At 42.4% G+C, this 13977-nt stretch overlaps 1 protein-coding gene across 2 annotated transcripts in view; it reads left to right on the top strand.

Annotated features, from left to right (window-relative positions):
- Positions 1-13977, top strand: part of LOC125745413 (receptor-type tyrosine-protein phosphatase gamma-like) — a 159441-nt gene that overhangs the window by 21444 nt on the left and 124020 nt on the right. The window lies entirely within an intron of this gene.

Below are 13977 nucleotides of genomic sequence, written 5' to 3'. Positions count from 1 at the left end.
GAGGGGTACCACCACCCCAGTCTGCCAATACTGAGGCACCGTGCTCGATGTCCATGGGATGCTGCAGATGCGTGTCAACCAAGACAGCCCTGCAACATCCAGAGCCTTGAGGAACTCCGGGCGGATCTCATCCACACCTGAGGCCCGGCCACCGAGGAGCTTTTTAACCACCTCAGCGACCACCACCCCAGTGATAGGGGAGTCCACCCCCAAGTCCCCAGACTCTGTATCCTCATTGGAAGGCGTGTCGGTGGGATTGAGGAGGTCTTCGAAGTATTCCTTCCACCGACCCACAATGTGTCAAGCTCAGGCCAGCAGCGCCCCATCCCCACCATAAACAGTATTGATGCTGCACGGCTTTCCTGCCCTGAGCCACCGGATGGTGGACCAGAATCTCCTCGAAGCCATCGAAGTTGTTTTCCATGGCCTCACCAGACTTCTCCCATACCCAAGTTTTTGCCTCAGCGACCGTTGAAGCTCCGTTCCGCTTGGCCCACCGATACTCATCAGTTGCCTCCAGAGTCCCACAGGCTAAAAAGGCCCGATAGGACTCCTTCTTCAGCTTGATGGCATCCCTCACTGCTGGGGTCCACCAGTGGGTTTTGGGGATTGCCGCTGCGTCATGAACCATATGCTTGAACATGCTGTTCATTATGGACAATCTGTAACGAGCACAGAAGTCCAATAACAAAACACCACTTGGGTTCAGATCAGGGAGGCCGTTCCACCCAATCACACCCTCCAGTTCTCACTGTCATTGCCCACGTGAGCATTGAAGTCCCCCAGCAGAACAAGAGAGTCCTCAGGAGGAGCGCTCTCAAACACCCCTTCCAAGGACTCCAAAAAGGGTAGGTATTCTGAACTGCTGTTTGGTGCATAAGCGCAAAGAACAGTCAGGACCCGTTCCCCCAACTGAAGGCGAAGGGAGGCTACCCTCTCGTCCACCGCGGTAAACCCCAATGTACAGGCACCCAGCCTGGGGTCAATAAGTATGCCCACGCCCGCTCAGCGCCTCTCCCCGTGGGCAACTCCAGAGTGGAAGAGGGTCCAACCCCCTTCAAGGAGACCTCGCAACCTCGCGCACCAGCTCAGGCTCCTTCCCCACCAGAGAGGTGACATTCCATGTCCCTAGAGCTAGCTTCTGCAGCTGAGGATCGGCCCACCAAGGTCCCGGCCTTCGGCCACTGCCCAACTCACAATGCACCCGAGCCCGTTGGCCCCTCCTACAGATGGTGAGCCCATTGGAGGGGGGACCCACGTGCCTCCTTCGGGCTGTGCCCGACCAGGCCCTATGGGTGCAGGCCTGGCTACCAGGCACTCGCCATCGAGCCCCACCCCCAGGCCTGGCTCCAGGGAAAACGTGAATGTTTGTATTCATCATAAGGGGTCTGATGAGCCGCACTTCGTCTGGTTCCTCACCCAGGACCTGTTTGCCTTGGGTGACCCTACCAGGGGCATAAAGCCCCGGACAACATAGCTCCTGGGATCATTGGAACATGCAAACCCCTCCACCATGATAAGGTGTCGGCTCCAGGAGAGGTCCTGGAATTAATGATCTATAAATTCCAGATTATATTCTGGATTAAGACAGACAAATAGTGAATGTGCTTGAATTTAAACATGAATAGACTGATTCTTGTCTTGAAATTCTTGGAAATTGTTCTTTTTATTCTCTTTCCCCTTGTGTGGTCTGTCACATAGCAGAGAAACTACTCACAGATTCGCCTCACTGCACCGGCATAAAAATTCAGATGCATTGTCCCGATTAAAAAAAAAAAAACGTGCACCAGATACAATTTGGGACGAATACTGGATGCATTGCATCTTTGCATTGGTAAAACCTAATTTATTAATATATAATTATTAGTAAAAGCTCTATGCCTTTTTGAGAAATGCGACCAATAATATTTGAACAAATTTATATTTAGATTGATTCCACCTCTCTACTGTTTCTCTATCTGCTACATATTGAGTTGTATAGCATCATATTTGTTTTGAATCTCATTGTGTTGAATTGCACTGCACTGCAATGGGGTGAGTCATATTGTATCGCATTAGTAGTTGCTTTATATATATCTTTAATGTATTGGACCATTGGCAGTGCATGTGTATTGCTTTGGCCTCAGTGGAGATACACATCCCTATCATATAGTGCTACTTTATTGATCTCTATGGGGAAATTCTTCCTACCCTATCTTACTCTCCATGAGACACATATATGGGTGAGGGTGGGCGTGTGGGGTCTTGTCCCCCCCCCCCAGTATGAATAAATAGCTGCCTTGTAACATACTGTCAAGAAATTGCCCTTCAGAACTCAGCAGTGTTATTTAATTGTGATGCTGCTTGTCCAGCAGAGGCCTATAGCAGATTCTTTTATGTATTTATAACACACTTCTCCTGAACCTATAAATATGTTTGACCTTGTGCTGCAGGCATCTGCACAAACTGCCTTTCTCAAGGTAACAGTGGCAGTTTCCAGCCCTGGCTTTGAATCTGGGAGCTCCCCAGGCCACAGTTAAAACCACCTTCACGTCACAACATTTTGTGAAATTTTGTTTTTTTATTCTTCTCGTCATTCACTCATTCATTGTTATGCATGTTCTTGAAGTGCTGTCCTGTTCTGTAATTTCTCGACAAGGGCAACTGTCAAGGTAATGAATAATAATGGTGGTAATTAGCACAAGTCCTAATGCAGATTTCATCAAGATCTCAAACTTCCAAGTCATACAGTCCTCTTTGTCAGCCCACACAGTTTCTGAAGATTATTACAACGCTCATTAGCCTCACAAAACAATCCTTCACTGTGTACACAGTGCTGTTTTCTGACTTATTTTGTGTAACAGTTATAAAGCATCCCAGCCACTTCACACTCAGCCGCGAAAAGTAAAGCTTTATACTGTGTCAAGTCTTCGTTCTCATTCCCAACAGTGCCCTCGCAAGTCCTGTTTGAGGTCGTACCTCCCCACAGTGGCTCCGTGCTGCTTGAACACCAGAGACGTCAGAAATCAACATGGCCTACCCTTTATGCCCCCCCCCCTCCCCCGGTCTCGCTTTACTCTGCCACTGCACCGTTTGACAACTCTGTGATTACACCCAAACGTGGGCGATGGCTCTTAATTGTAATTGAGCAGACTGGGAGTTTCTTTCTCACTTCCATATCGGGACTTTAACCCGGATGAAAAATGACCAAAAGCAGCATGTGTTTCCTTGTTTCGTAACCACTAATACACTCAGTAATAACATTCAACTGAATAAGCCTTCCTATTTGATTTTTAAGTAATGGAAATGCATTTTAAATGTAATTTTAAACCAACTATACATTTATATAGGACGATTTCTCCTGCCAGTCAGTGACTGACTGACTATCTATCTATCTATCTATCTATCTATCTATCTATCTATCTATCTATCTATCTATCTATCTATCTATCTATCTATCTATCGCAATTTGCATTTCACAGGAGTGAACACAAACTGACAAGCAAAGAAAACACCCCCCCTGTCTTTTTAGTGAAATCACTAGTTCTTGCTAAATAAAAGGAACCAATATAGTTTGCTGCATTTGTAGATGCTATCTATCTATCTATCTATCTATCTGTCTGTCTGTCTGATCCATCTGTTCTTCTGCAGCACGGGCAAAAACGATCAGGTGAAGGAAAGCGATAGAATGACAACTGAATATATGTATTCAAACAGATGGGTTTGTTTGTGTGTTAAATTCTCCTGCATTTTGGGAAATTGATTTCAAGGCCTGTAAACATTCCGTAGGCTAAATGGCACGTCTGTTTCCGGCATGTGTTATTCAAGATATTTACACATTGTACATACTTGGTAAATATCAATGAAGCACTGCATATAGACATCTATTTCATTTTAATAATTTAAATAATTTATTTTTGATATGTAAGCCTTAAGAGCCCACATGTTTCTACAACAAGTCAGAGTGATTCAACAAATATCTAACTGAAAAGAAACTGATTTTTATAGTCAGTCCTTTTTCAGATTCTGTAAATAATTATTTTCTAAGATTTAAAGGCAATAATGATTTTTCTATTATATTCTTCATAGTTTTGCCAGTATAGTTATGAAGTTGGCATTAAATTTCATTTTGAGTGGTATTAAAAAGGCCTTAAAATGTCTTTGATTTGACTGGGAGGATCCTGGGCTGCACAGCACCCTGTCCCAGTCCTTTCATCAGAGGATTACACACTCAATGCCAGAGGTAACTCCCAAAAGGTATAGGTGGACTTAGGTATAGGAAAAATGTACACAAAAATAGTATAGAAAAACACAAAGGAAAGAATGGGTGGCATATATGACAGTCTGGAGCTGTGGGCTGCATGCTGTCATTACTGAAGCATAGACAGCAATCAACGGATAATGTGGGATGCTCTCTGTCCTTTGTGTGTAACATAAGTGTATGAAAGAAATCTTTAGCAGTTCAGCTAAAAGCAAGTCTGCTGAGGACTGTGGGAATGCCGGTAAAGGTGTGTGTCGGTTATGCATATGTTTCATTGTGGAAAGCAAGTGTCCCCACAGTGTAATAAAAATTTGTTATTTTGACGTGGGGACCACCTTTTCGTTCCTCACAAGGGGAAACTGAATTTAATAAAAAAAAAATCTTCAATAAAAAAAACAGTATTGTATTTTGATTAGTTGCTTATGGTTAAGGTCTGGTTAGGGTTTTAGGTTGTCATAGTTAGAATTAGGGTTATGGTCATAGAAATGAATAGATAACACAAACCGGTGTGTGCTTATGTATGTATGTAGGTATGTGCATGTACCCTTTTTGTAGCCCTCAAACTTATGTAAAGAAGATGTATGCAAATGATCTTTCTTCAAAGCCTGTTGTAGTGTAGTTTTGTACAGGTTATGTGCCTCAAGAGCAAGTACCAATTCAGTTGGACGGACCTATGAAGTCATATGAAATAGCTTTTACATTAAAAGGCAGGGGCTTTATTGCTACATTTCCCTGGTGAGATGCTGATGAAATGCTAGTTTTGATGTGTTATAAATGTGATCAAAATTTATTACCATACTGAGATCCTTGATGACTGACCCAGTACAGTTTAAATTGGTTCACCTGCAGGAAAACAGCTGAAGTGGAAATGTTACACGCTCTGTTGTGTCAAGTCAGATTTCTGCATGGCTGGGATTTTTTTCCCCCAAAAAAACCTTTGATAAAGTCATTTCACCACCTAATGCTTTAAATATGTTTATTTAATGAATAGAGGATGTGAGGTTACGTATAAACCCTTTAAGGCTTTTCTTGCCTTTAAAATCTTGTTTGACTGTGTCTGTATTAAGCTACTGTAACTAATATGTAGTTTAAATCCCTCAGGGAACCGTTGCTGCTCTCAGGTCTTCCCTGGTCAGCTGTGGACCAGCATGCAAATGCCCTTATTCCGCAGGATCAGCGCAATTTTATTTATTCTTATTTTTATTCTTGAAAATTTTTAAAAGGGATCAGTCTAATTGATTTGTAGTCTCTGGTGAAGAAGCCTTGTTTTTTTGTTTTTTCGCTGTTGACTTATGGTTACCTTCTAGATTCCCTGGAGACCGACTTCTTCCTGTTCGCAATCTTAGGGCCTGTGCCAGGCCGTTAATTATTCCACCGTGGCTATCCATCTCCATAGGCATACTCATCAGCCCACACATACACAGACATGAATGTGGCCCTTTGGAGAACAGGCCGAGCTGATATTACCACCAGGCGTCTGCGACACTGCTAGTTTAATCATCACACGATAAAAAAAAAAAAAATAAAAAAAATTCTGCTTGCAGGATTTCATCCCACACGGTAATCCGAGTATCGGCCATGTGCTGTATAGGTGCATCATTCTAAGCTCTTTACTGTTTAGTCTCTTTGATATGTGGCAGCATTATGAACAGGTTCTCCAGAAGTGCCTTCAAGAACCTCGAACCACAGATCTTTGTTTATTTGCTGTTGGCCCTTTTTCGAATGCTTACCCCTTCAGGTACATGCACGACGACCTGGTTTTAGCCAGTACAGGTTATGTAGCATTCCTGAAGCATAAGCATGTAAACAAATAACGTGAACGTTTCAGTTACAGCCAACCGAAGTCTAGTCCTTGTATTAATGGCTGGTATCTGGAAGGGGAAGGTAGGGATTGTTTACGATGCTGGCCAACTATCTGGTATAGATTCATTGCGTCAGTTTCAGTGCCTTTTCCCCAACTTAATTATGTTAACAGGGGAAGAGTTTCCAGGGGACTGGCTTGCACTGAAGTGATCTCAGGGAGCTGAGGCAGCACGTGTAGATCTAGGGCTAATTGTAGGAACTCTACCTTGGGGGCCATCTTGGGATATTCTGAAATTGCCGTGATATGATGGGTTGAGTTGTTTGTCAGCAGGGTTCCAGTGTGGGGCTATAAATGTATCTGTCCCTCGTTGTGTTGGGATATGCTTTGCCGTTAGATCTGCAAATTCCTTTTTATCGCATATAGGCAAGAGAGAAATCTTAGAAAGATGTGGTCCATAGTACGAAACTAATCATATCTGAATCATTTTTTAATTCTGCTTTCAGTACAGGCTGTTGAGATTTTTTTGTTGTGACTAAATATGTCAGTTTAGCTATTAGTCAAACAGCTTCTCTGGAAATTATAAAATCTGTAACCCTACAGGGAAACCACTCTAAAATCCCAATGGCATGATGTTATTTTAAAGAAACATGGTTGATTATGATCGTATGTCGTTAAGCCAGCTGATTCGCTACTCGTGATCTTCCCAGGAGTCCTCTTATTTTGGTATATTTACTGCAAACAAACCCAAATACCATGTTTTCTTATGGCTTTTAAATATTTTTTTATCTGTTTTTTCCATCTATCATAAAGAGTATTAGTAGAAAACAATCAAATGTGTATTAGGTTTTATCAGGTGTTATATTGTCTATACCACTGTTTTCCCAGCTATTACCCCCCCTTCTACCTTTATTCCTGTTATAGAAATAGACCACGTCTCCAGTTGAATGGAGCACCATGCAAAGGAAATCCTTAAAAATCCTTTCAGTCTAAATGCACTATTTTGGGTTTGGAGGGTGGTGTTAGGAGTGTTGTGGCCAGGAAGTGAGCCTGTCGCGCTTTCCTTGGCAGATGCATGCCGTAGGATGCACCTCTGGACTGGGCTTTTACATCTTCGACTGATTTGGCCCTTTGACTGGGTTGGAAAATTCGTGCCTGGTCCTAATGTGCTGGAATACCACCCAGGGCTGGGCAGTGCAATTGTTTTTTTAGAGAGCACAGAAGCCGGTCCTATTAGTACCCTGACAGGAAGCACGAGACGTGAAATGGCTGTGAATCGCCTGACAGATAAAGGAGAGAGAGAGAAAAAAACAAAACAGAAAAGGCGGCTAATAATTTGAAAAAAGGTAAAGAAAGGGAAAAAAAGAAAACACTGACTAAAAACTATGTTCTCGTTCTATCACATTCACATGCAACATTTTATTAAGCTTGTTCCCATAACATAAAAGCCTGCACAGAACTTTAACTTCATTTTTTTGGCATTTCATCATTTGCACAAACATAATTTTGAGTACACCAGAAACAGAAAGAGAAAATAAAAGTGACAGAAAGGTTGTAATTATTCATACACGCTGGTTATGCGAAAATATGATTGTAGTGGTGGGGTTTTTGAAAATGGCTTGTGGTTATTCTATTCATCAGCCTATGTCCTTGTATTTTGTAATGCAGCATGACAATTGTCCTCCTGGGGGTGGAGTATTGTCCCTTTTGAGTATTTGGCATGTCTTTGGAATTGTTCTATATCCATTTTATTTAGAGGATAGAAGGTTTTCCTCGTTTGACTGCCTTTTTGGCAGGTGGTTAGGAGATGCAGTTGTCTGGACCCCTCAGCATTGATATCATATGCAGTCTGTCAAGTCCCTCTTCTGCTGCCGTCGCCCGGCTTAAATGGCTAGACTGTGCTTACTGAGCGTGAATCTTTTTCTTGGGTTTTTATTAGATGGTGCTGCTTGGTGTCTCGTTTTTTTTGCCATCATGGCAGACTTCTTTGGCAATGTTGTGATGTCAAAGAAATACACATAGTGGGGAAGAAACTGCCCAGAATATGTGTAACTCAAAGCAGCAAACTCACAGGCAAAAGCTGAATGTTATTGTAACAATCCGTTTGTAGTTTATCATTTTAGTTCTTGAATCCTTATGTTCTTGGTGAGAAGAGACTTTTGTGCTTTCAGGCTGTGAAGACCCTAGCTTTTCTTTGTGAAATTTAAATTGACAAAGACCATTATTGTTCTAGTTCTCACTGTAGATTTCAGTATTATTTTTTTGACCGTGGAGTAAATATGTTAAATGAATGGATATTTTAACACAACCAAAAAGCAGCTAATGGAAATTTCATTGGTGGCTTTCCTTCTCGTGGATTCATTGTAATTCACTTTTCAGGAAAATGGTAAGATCCGCTGTGTATTTTAGGGTCCATGTCGGCTCGCGCGCGCACAACAGCAATGGCATTGCTTCAATGTTTATCCGCTTGGGATATCGAAAAAGTCATAAGCAGTCATGCAAGACCTCTTCCTCAGACTTAAGCCCTCGACTTGCGGGAAAAATGACGCCAATTACGTTTCCACAATGGGCGGATGACATGCCTCAGACTGCACCGTGACCCGGAGTCGTCGGAGTGGGCCCGTACTCCGGCGAAAGGCACTTTTTTGCGAGCTGATCCGCTCAGAAAGCCCAGGAGTCGTCTTTTATCTGCACTCGCCAGTGTGTGAGCTTAGGCTAGAGTTAGACTTAGGTTCTAAAGAAGGGTGGCTTTCACCTGCCTGTGCAATAATAACAAAAAAGTCATGGTTATTTCTACGGGAACACATGCGGTAAGAAAGGTCAGAAAAGGTTTATCGACTGTAATATGCTTGTGTCCTTGCGGGATTGGGATTCATCTTCCTTCTGATCAACCATGCGTGCAAAATAACTGGAAACTGTTTATTGCGTGATTTACGAGATACGTGCACTGCTTCTGAAGAGCCTGTCACAGTAATGCTGAAAAGATGACAAAAAAGTAACTAATAAATAATATATAATGGTGTGTGCATCTTCCACCCACTGTCGTTCCTCCCCGAGGAAGCTTTTCACTTTTAATATGGGGCTATATGTCTTTCTCAACACTTTAGTGTGGCTAAAAGCTTTTCTGTCATCGGATGCAGATTCAGATTCAATTATTTGTTTATGCGTGTAGAATTTGCATTGGGAACACGGGATGTGTAATGTTTTTAATGCAATATGATAGTATGCTGGTTTGCATAAGATGTCTAGGGGCTTTTTTCATCTGCAGTATGTGGATTTGCGTTTTTTTTTTGTTTAATGTGTTTTTTTTTCAATACAGGAGGTCAGATACACATTTCGGCACATAAGCCCAGACTTTATGATGTGACAGTTATCGACTCATGTTTGAGAAGCTCTGGACAGTGAGTTTAATTGTTAGGAGGGAACGAGAAACTCACATCTGGTAATTTATTCCCTATGCAATGATGCAACTTTGGGTAAGGGCTGAGCTCAGAATAGGAGAGTGTTTGTGAGAGTCAAGCCTCAATTGGGTTTCATTATAAATGTATTAATTATCCTCAGTGGAGGGTGCAGTGCTAAAAAGGCTGCACTATCTCCCTTGACGGAGGTACACCAAACACGTGCCCCAACTCACCTGTAGCAAGGATTTGTGGAGAAGTTTGGGCTGGCGGACGTTTGAAGCGCGACAGGCAGACAGAAACCTTTACTCCGCCTTGCAGGAGCCTGTTGAATGTTTAAGTGCATCGGAATCTCTGTTTAACCGACGACCGGCTCCTCCAAGCATGTTCCGAGCGATGCGGGGAGTCCCACGGGGAGGGAGGTGCGAGAGGAGTGAGTGATCTCTCTCGACAGGCACAGCGTGAGATGTAGCATGGAGCGGCTCATTTGATCTCCCCGTGGCAGCTGCAGGTTTCAGACCCCGTGGCACTGTGATGAGGAGTTTTTTGCATTGCTGAATAATGCAGGAAGGGACTCCAGCCTGCAGTGATAGGGGCTGAAGAGGTAGAGCAGAGATGCTTGGGGCCCTGCCGAGTGGTAAGGTTCCTAGCGTGTATTGCAGGTCCTGGTGCTGTATTTTGGAGATGACGGTGCTTCTGAGAGACAGCTGCCTGCCTGTCTGTCTTTTAGCCACTTTCTCTTTCACGCTGCTTCAATCAGTTAGCATTCAAACCTCAGGGATGCTGGGAAGTGTATTTAGCTGGTGGAGCACTTACAATCCAGTGCACTGACTCGCCATTATCCTGCTAATGAAGGGCCAGTACAAGGGCAACTGCCACCAGACCCGGTAGGGTGTTGGGTTAGTTGCCTGACTTCTCTGCTCACAATCTGAGCTCAGTCTATTCGGTTCTGCTTTTATTTGCAAATGAAAATTGCGAAGTTTGGGTGCTATTTCAGGATAGGATTGCACGATATCACGTTATGATTATATGACGCATGTCTGGATGCCGGCTTTTTGGTGCTATGAAGACATTTACTTGTGCTCATAATTAATAAGCAGATTAGTAGTGTGCCTAAAATGTTAAGGAAACGCATAGGTTGATGCCCAAAAGTTAGAAATCTGTAGAAATTTGGAGTGTCCTCATGTTTAATAAACCTGTCCGACTTGCAACTGCAGAAAGTACCGCCGCACCACCGACGTCCTTTTTTTTAATCCACAATATCTCCTCTTTCAAAAGATATTGTGGCTGCTGAGTTGTCTCTTTCTTCACCGCGCTCCAGTGCTTATCTCTTTCATGATATAGGCCTTCCAACACAATAGCATGTGACATGCTCCTCTAACCGAATTTAATAAACACAAGGATACACCGAATTTATATGGATTACTAACTTTTGGGCATCACAATTTGCATCATATTAATATTTCAGGTGTATGACTAATCTGCTCACCAAATTATGGGCGTAAGTAAATGTTCATATTGCACCCAAATGCCAGTGTCCAGACAAATGTTTACGGCCATCATCTGAAGCCCTGGTGATTGTTTTGCATGCGCCATATAATCTCGGTTGTAATGCAGCGTAATATCGCGCCGCCCTCCTTCATCAGGCTTCCCTCCCTTTCCTGCTGGCTTTGGCCAGACCTGGCTGACCCTCTTCCTGTCTCAACCCCTTGAAATCCCAATGAACCCCCCCCCCCCCCCCCCGCCCCAACTGGATGACTAGCTCGGCCTGCTTTGATGTACATGTATACTGACAAAGGTTTATAATTGCTTTCTTGTTTTTTTAAGTTCTATTTTTGTGATGCTTTGTAATTTTTTTTTCTTCTGTTCTTCCTGTTCTAAAGAAGTTTTATCCGGTTCCCAGTCTGGTTCATTAATGTCAGGAAACATTAATAGACAGACACATCTAAATAGGAGTTTTGCATTAATCAAAAGGATTTTTTATTTTTAATCCATCTTCTTCATCGTGGAAAGCCATTTTTTTGTGTATTTAGTGCTATATCTTATTTTCACAGTCCTCTTTTGGATTTCACTGTTGGTTTGTCGGTCTATATGCATGTATATGAGACCAATCCTGAGCAAAATTTAACAGACGAAGACAACTATTCATACAAGTAGGCTTTAATGAAATATAAGAGGGGAAGTAGTAGGACAGAATATGATTTTGTAATTATTCCAGTAAATGAGTCCAGACCTTTAGCTCCAATTTTCTGTATAAAATGGGCAATAGCATGGGATGGCTGTTTCTCTTTTTGCTGAGGAATAAGGTGCAGTTTTTATTAAGAGCAGAATTCTGTCAAAGGGGGATTCATAGGCTATGAAAAAAGATCTGTTACCTGATTGGTGCCAGAGTGGTTCCCAGTTTCAGAAAAATGAGGAGATGAGCCCCCGAGACCAGCAAGCACTCTGGTACGCTCCCCTTGGTCCTGCCTCGCAACACCGGTCTTGAATCTTTCCGCTGGAACCACTCCAGCCAGCAGGCAGCCCTCCTGCTCTCGAATTAATGCTTGACCATGAGCCTCCAGCTAATTCAGCCGAGTAATATCACTCCAGCAGATAGGGAGACCCCGTCCTTCAATGTGCCCTTTCTAAATGAGCTAAAGGATTCAAGAAAGGAAATGTTTCATGCTAGTGAAAAGCTTTTGCGCCGCTTCCATCTTATTCAGAAGTTGCTATTCAGGTGAACTTCAGTAACTCCTGGTATCCTTTTAGTAAGACTTCAAAATTTTGGTTTTTTTTTTTATATTTCCTTTGCAAGTTACACTCCCATAAAAAAGCAGCTTCTGATAAGACAAGCTTAGTTCTGAAAGATTAGCGGGCCTTGCAGTAAATTTATATCCGCTATATTTCCATGACTTCTTATTAAACACAAGGTCTTGGACTGTGGGTTAAAGCCAAAGTTCTCAGAGGAAACCTTTTCTGGGTGACATACACTAATTCAGATTGTATGGCCATTCATTCACATCACCCAGCAGTGGACAGGCTTCCATTGTGAGGTTCATTGTTAATCAATGTAGGCACAGTGGGGCTTGAATGTTGCTCGGCATTGTGTATCCCAGCAGCAGACATTTATTCAGATCATTTACCGCTGATGGAAACAGGACATTCCCACTACTGTAACAGACCTTTTAACTACCATTGAGCTGAAACTTTGCTTATTGGTTTACTTAGCGGGTATTCTTTCCTAGGAACTAAGGTGAGACTACTTGCTGGGTGTTATACTCACAGTGCCACATATGGGAAATTAACTCGCAAACCAAACTGTAATACCTAACCAATCTCCAGCACCGCTGCCCTGCATGGGTTGCAGGTTTGAACATCTGTTCTTCCTTCCTACTATTAAGGAAAACGGAAGTGGTTGAGGATAAATGCAGTTTGTATGAGACTTGTGTTTGCCCTTCAGCTAAAGGTGCTAGATGGATGAGGAATGCCGAATAAATGTGGTTTGTGTGTGTTTCCGAGCTGCTGCGGGACCTTCGAGATGGAAGTGATAAGATAAGATCTTGTCATAAACTGTAGGATAGGATGAAATTAACTTTATTGGTCCCAGGGGAACCAATTTTTTGAAAATAAATACAATTTAAAAATGAACACGGACACACACGAAAAAAAGACATTTCTGTTTTGATCTCTTATTAATTATATGTGCATGTGAATGTGTGTGTGTGTGTGTATGTGTGAAATATTATTTGATACTTTTATCCTTCGTTGTGGAGGTCCAGACGATTTCTTGACCAACACTGCTCTTTTTCATTATGTTAGTTTTAGTAGATGTATTTTATTTTTATGGGTGGAAAAGACATAGTGAGTTAGCTGCTCATTTTCTTCTACTGTAACTGAGATTTGTTTTGTTTAAGTTTAAGCAATTTTTTTTCTTAATGATGACCTTGTCTATTTTGCTCTGGCTCCTTTCGTGATTGAATTTATTATCGTTTTTATTTCAGGGCTTTGCAAAGTGAAAGCCCACCTTGAGTGTGAATTAAGAACTTGGACTCTCTTCCTCCCATTAATAGGACTGTTGAAATTACATCGTCTCTCTCAAATAGAATATTTTCATAGACACTTTTGGTTTCTTAGTTAGTTTATTTAATAGCAAAGCGTAAATGTATGGTGTCCTCAATGTGTTTGATGCAGACCATGATGATGCCTCAAAAAAGCGTCACACGAGATGGGATCATTCCAAACATCACTGGCTTGTATCCGCCCCGGAAAAGTGCTTTCGGCATCACAGTCGTTATTACTGTGACAGTACTTGTCAGTGGGTGTGCTTCTTTCTCTGCTTGTAAGCCAAGTGTGAGATGTACTCCTCCCTACTTCATTGTTCTTAACGAGCAATGATTAGTGTAACACTGAAATACTGTGATGATGTGATAATTAAACATGACGGAATGTGCGCTTGCGTCACCAGTTCAAAAGTTATTGACTGTGCGGGATGTAGCTCACTGCCGCCTTTGCTACATGGATGTTACAGGTAGGGTTCTGTTTAGTGTAGAATCCGT

Source organism: Brienomyrus brachyistius, chromosome 6, assembly GCF_023856365.1.
Source record: "Brienomyrus brachyistius isolate T26 chromosome 6, BBRACH_0.4, whole genome shotgun sequence".
Classification (NCBI taxonomy): Eukaryota; Metazoa; Chordata; class Actinopteri; order Osteoglossiformes; family Mormyridae; genus Brienomyrus; species Brienomyrus brachyistius.
The sequence above is the reverse complement of the archived record's forward strand: the minus strand, read 5'-3'. Positions and strand labels throughout refer to the sequence as shown.